Genomic DNA, 5,681 nt, shown 5'->3' on the forward strand with positions numbered 1-5,681 from the left:
TTTCCTGGGTATTCAGAATGATTTGATATTTATCTAGCTGTGTTGGAAGGAATAAGGAAGGCTAGGGTCCTCCTACTATTCTGCCATCTTAGCTCCTCCCCCTATAGCTCTTATTCATTTATTTTCATTGTATTAAAATACTATAGTGTATTTCCCTGTTGATGGACATTTAGGTTGTTACAAATTTTTCACTATTAACACAGTGCTGCAATGAACATTCTTGTATATGCCCACTTGTCTACACTTATGAGAGTTTCTCTAGGGTATATAGGAATAGAAGTGTTGAGTAATGATTAAGAACACTTCCTCTGACTTATTTCACTTAGTATTATACCCTCTAGCTCCATCTATGTTGTTGCAAATGGCAAGATTTCATTCTTTTTTTGGATGAGTAATATTCCATTATGTGTGTGTGTGTGTGTGTATCTTCTTTGTCCAGCCATTTATATTGTACACCTGAAATTAATATAACATTCTATGTTAACTATACTGGAATTAATCATATATTCATCAGCTCAAGCTTATTAATGTTTTATACTAATATTAATCTCTACTAGTTTTTAAAAATCTGAGCTCTGTTGTGCTAATGGATTATTTTTTCTCCCAGAAAATTCTGTAAATATTTGCTTATAAGTTAACAGGTCATGTAAGGAGCATATGTATTCACAATGTCTTCCTCATGGATTATTCTATCATTATATACCAAACATTTTTCTTCCTAATATTTTTTATTTAAAGTATATTTTATCTGACATTAATACAGCTTCATGTTTATTTTGTTTAGTATTCATATAAATATTATTTCTATCTTTTATTTTCATTGTTTCCATGCTTTCATGTTTTAGGTTGTCTCAAATATCATATTGCTGTCTCTCTCTCAATTTACCAATAGTCACAATAAAAAGTGGACCCAACTCATAGGTTAAAAGATAGAGGTTGTCAAGTTACATATACTTTGATTTCTTTGAATCTTTTCATATTATCTATTCTATACTTTCTCTTCATCCCACTCTGTTTCTTTGTCCTCTGATGACTTTATTTGGATTGATTAATTTCTCTTTATTTCATTCCTCCCTTCTGTTTTGGAAGTCATATATTGTGTTCATTTTCAGTTTGCCCTTAAAATTTTAAAAGACATAGTTGAATTAAAGTATACAGTTAATCAAGGTCTCTTCCCCCTGCCCGAATAAAACAGACTTGTGACATTCTAACATAGGTCATGTTCCCTGTTTTACACTTCTATTCTTCTTGCACTACATTTGTCTCATTTCATTTTTAAATACCTTCTGTTAGTATTTTACTAATTTTATATACTTTCATCAATATTAATATTGCAATTCTGCCATATTATATTTTTTTGGATTACTCACTTGTTTACCAATTTCTTTTATTTTTTTTTCTTTTTTCTTTTTTTTCTTTCTTTCTTTCTTTTTTTTTTTTACCAATTTCTTTGCTCATCTTTTCACTTTGCATTATCATCTTTTTGCAGGTTCACTTTTCTTCACCCCTAATTAGATCATTTAATAAATAGCTGGTACTTCTATATTTTGTTTGTTGGAAAAGGTTTATATTGCCCTACTTTTTAATGATTTTCCAACTGGTTATAAAATTCTAGAATGCCAATGATTTTCTTCTGTTAATTTGAATCAAGTATTCCTTTGTATTCTGGCTTCTATTGTTATGAAGAAATCTTCTCCCAACTTAACTGTTATTTCTTGACTCTGCTTCCTTAAAGTTGTTGCTGGTTTTTTTTTTTTTTTTTTTTTTTTTGTCTTTGGTATTTGACACTTTTGATAGAATGCATCTACTGTTAGATTCTTCTGAAAATTTGTTTTGTTTGTGACTTACTGTGCTTACTGAATCTGAGAATTTATCTTTAACTATGAAGAGTTCTTACCCATTAAGTTTCAAATCATGCCTTTATTATTATTGTTCTCTTTAAACCATAAATTTTGAATTATAATAATATTTCAAAAATGTATGAAATCCAATTTTGTTATTTAAAAAGCTCTCTGATTTTTTATAGAGTTTTGTCTTCTCTTAGGTTTCCAATTCCTTTTTTTTTTTTTTTTGCTTGGCATGAGATTATTTTTAATATATTTATTTTTTAGCTCTTTTCAGTTGTTTTAGCATTTGGCATTATTGAGGAATATATTGTTATTTACTCTACCTGGTGACTCTTCATCATGGATTTTTTTCCCCATCTGTTTTTATTTTTAAATTTTTAAAATATTTGATTTATGCTTTCCAGAAAACTTTTTCAAACAAATCATAAAGGCCCATACTTCTCTTTCTGCTCTCAATGCTAAGCCATTTTTTCCCACCAAAAATAATGAAGATCATCAAAATCAGGAGTCTGGTACCTAAACCTTGTGTTCACATTTCAACCTTTCAGACTGTTCAGCATGCTTGGGGTTCTTTGTAACAAAGCTTGTGAACTGGCCTACAAGGAAGAGGGGGTGGATTCTGTAAAAGTGTTCAGGCATTTAGCTGCTTCTTAATGTTCTATAAAATTTGATTTGTTTTCTTTTTAGACTTAAAAAAGTCTCTCAGTTGTTTTTCCTCCAAACTGTTTGCATTTATTTTTCTCTTGCAGTAAATTTAAATGGCCCTTATGAAGCCAAAAGAACTTCTTTATTTTTCTCCTTCAGAGACCGTCTCTGTTCTTCATTTTGCTTGACTCTTTCATAATAAAGGGGGGATAGAGATGAATGCAGGAACTGGATTAACTTGGAATTTCTTTTTACACTCTGAATCTTTTTTTAAAAAAATGTGTACATATATTATTTTTTACTGCAATATAATTGATATAACATTATATTAGTTGCAGGTGTCCAACATGACTTGTCTTTTAGCAGTTTGTGTACCATTTCAATATCTGATTTATATTTCACATTCCCTTCCTTTTTCTCCTGTTCTCTAACAGATTATCTTTTGAAAAGGCACAGGTACTGTAATCTTTGGCAACCATTCTTTTGGTTTCTTTTTTGTTTTTGTTTTTGTTTTTCAGCAGCTGGAAAAGTCAGCATTTTCACATTGAATATAATTTTCAGCAAACAAGTTTGTTTACATGTTGATAAGCTCCTTAGCACAGGTCATCATTCTGTTTTCCTCAGGATACTCTTTTTGTAAGTTGGGCAGCTCTTCTTCAGAGAAAGATAAACACAGGGAGGAAGACTGGCTTAAATGCAAGCCTGAAAGTGATGAACTAAGGGAGATTAAGTAATAGGGATTCTATCCAATACCATTCTGGAAGAGACACCAGGAGCATCTTCCTTGATGTTCATTGGCTGAACTTCCTTTAAATTTAATTTATTCTGGTACACTTTCTCTAACTTTGCCATAGTTCCCATGTGGTCAGTCTTTAGTTCTTATTGTTCTTTATAGGGGTAAATATCAGAAAAGTCCACAAAGTCCTCATTGATTGTATGTGTATGTTCATCACCCCAGGGAAGTTGGTGTTAAAATTAGCCAATGTCTGCTCTGGCTGGGCCTCACCACTTTCTCCTCCTCTTTTTCCTCCTCCAAGGCCACCAGTGGCATCCCAGGGCCTCTAAGGGCAGTCTTGTGTTCCTCGTGGGTGACCCACACTCCAGTATTGAGATTTACTGTAGTTTGGGATTGGAGGCTGACAGCATCAGGGCTTGGTGCCATCCCCATGCCAGCCCAGGCTGGAGAATCTGGTGCCTGCCTCATCTGTTTTAAAATCTAGATTGTAAATCCCCTTTCCATGAAGTTTTCCTATGAGGATTCTTCACAGCCTGAACTGAAAACATCTTCCAGTAGAGAAATTTTATATTTACTTTTACCAGGTACTGCATAGTAAGAATGACTTTGGGGCTAATTTACGTTAATGACTAAGACTTGAGGATTCCTTAGCCACACATGAATAGTGCAAATATAAACCTAAATTCATAATGGGACAGGTCTGTGATTATAAATTTTAATAAAAATCTTATTTACCCCTGGCCTAGACCTACACTGAGACAGACAAGTTATCTTTTTATCTCCTGTGCCAGTGTATATTTTTCTCTTGTTCACATTTTCTCTGAAGGTATATCTTTTCCAGAGTTCCTGATTTACACGAAGGATATAAATCCCAATTCCTCATTTTCCAAGCTCTTGTTTTTTGTGTTTGTATACATAAAACCCCAGTCGCTCCTATTATTGAGATCAATACACCCACAGCTATTCTAGAAGTTTGCACAGTTATTGATCTTATTTCCCCATTTCTGTTCCATCTTTATCCCTTCAGAAGTGTCTTTTTAAAAAATTTCTAATGATTTGGGGTTTGCATATGAAAGTATGTTTATGTTTCTAGACATTTTATAGTAGGAGTTAATCATGTCTATCACATGATGGCTGAAATAAAAGTTCATATTAAACTGTAGCATATGAATTAGAGTTCAATAAGATTATAACATAAAACAACATAATTTTCTATAGGAAATAATCTATTTCTTAAAATATTTAAAGTGCTGACTTGTTTTTGCCAACTGGCACAGAGTGTAGCTCTATCTAGAAATATATATAGCAAACTGATGTCAGTAACAATTGTTGGTGGATTGTATCATTCAAAGCATAAATATTTCCTTTTTCATAAAATATTAGCTTTTGATATATTTTTAAAGAGGATGCTTCAAAACATCTGCAAATTTGTGTCATTAATACCTGCCCTTTAGGAACTCTAATTAGCCCATCTTTAAAGTAGTAATCAGAAAGTATCCTGATAGTACTTCCCTAACTTCAAATTCACATTTTAGAAGAGTTCAAGTCAACCAGTTTGAATATTCTGAAAAGTTTAAGATTTGAATTCAGTAGGTAGGGTACTTGATATAAAAAAAAAAGTCTTAGATTGTAATGAATTACAAATAGTGAAATAATGAAAGACTTAGGTCATTTGCCTTCAGGACGTGTGCCTTTTGTTTACTTCTACTCTGCACTTTGAATGGCAGATTTATGAATATACAACTTTATGACTTCATAGGTCCATCACGAGTCTCACTTAAAAAGGATGTACCAAAGATATACAACTGTTGATAAAGAGCATACGGATTTGGCAGCTTATAAATAGACTGAATCAGTTTTGGTTTTCTTTTGTCCTAAATTTTGAATTGCTAGAGCATAAAATAAAAAGACTGAGTAGAGAGTGCTATTTGAACTCTTATGGCCATGTGCTTATGTACTGAGTAACTTGAAAAGATTAGCAAGATGGAGCTCGTTATGTACAAAATTGTCATAAACTTTGTAGTGGCTCTTACTCTGTTTCCGTTGAACCAGTAATCATCACAATTTCTACATTTTGTTATTCTAATTCCAAGTGGGAATGATCCTTAACTTTACAGTTTTTAGGTATTTATAACTTAAATTTTAATATATGAATTGAAGTTAAAGTTATAACCTAAAAGAATATTTCTATTGATTGATAATTTCCTATCTTCTTCTTAAGCTACTTCAGACTGGTTATGAGAATTTTACTCACCATAGAAAGTAGCTCTATTTAACAATCTTTTGTGCAACCTTCATTTACAGACATAACTGCTATTCACACCCCCAACACACACTATATCTTGATTTATCAGACCAAAATATGAAATGGTAGAAGTATATACTTTCCTATTTAAAATTTCTGAGTTCTTTCTCTTTGTTCAATTTGCTTCAAATCATATTTTGGATTTTCA

The 5,681-nt window shown here is 31.9% G+C and overlaps 1 pseudogene; it reads right to left on the reverse strand.

The window, feature by feature from the left end:
• Positions 1-763: 763 nt before the first annotated feature.
• LOC103681267 lies at positions 764-4,826 on the reverse strand (annotated as a pseudogene).
• Between the last annotated feature and the right edge of the window lie 855 nt (positions 4,827-5,681).

The sequence above is a fragment of the Ursus maritimus genome, unplaced genomic scaffold (assembly GCF_017311325.1).
Source record: "Ursus maritimus isolate PB19 unplaced genomic scaffold, ASM1731132v1 scaffold_9, whole genome shotgun sequence".
Taxonomy (NCBI): domain Eukaryota; kingdom Metazoa; phylum Chordata; class Mammalia; order Carnivora; family Ursidae; genus Ursus; species Ursus maritimus.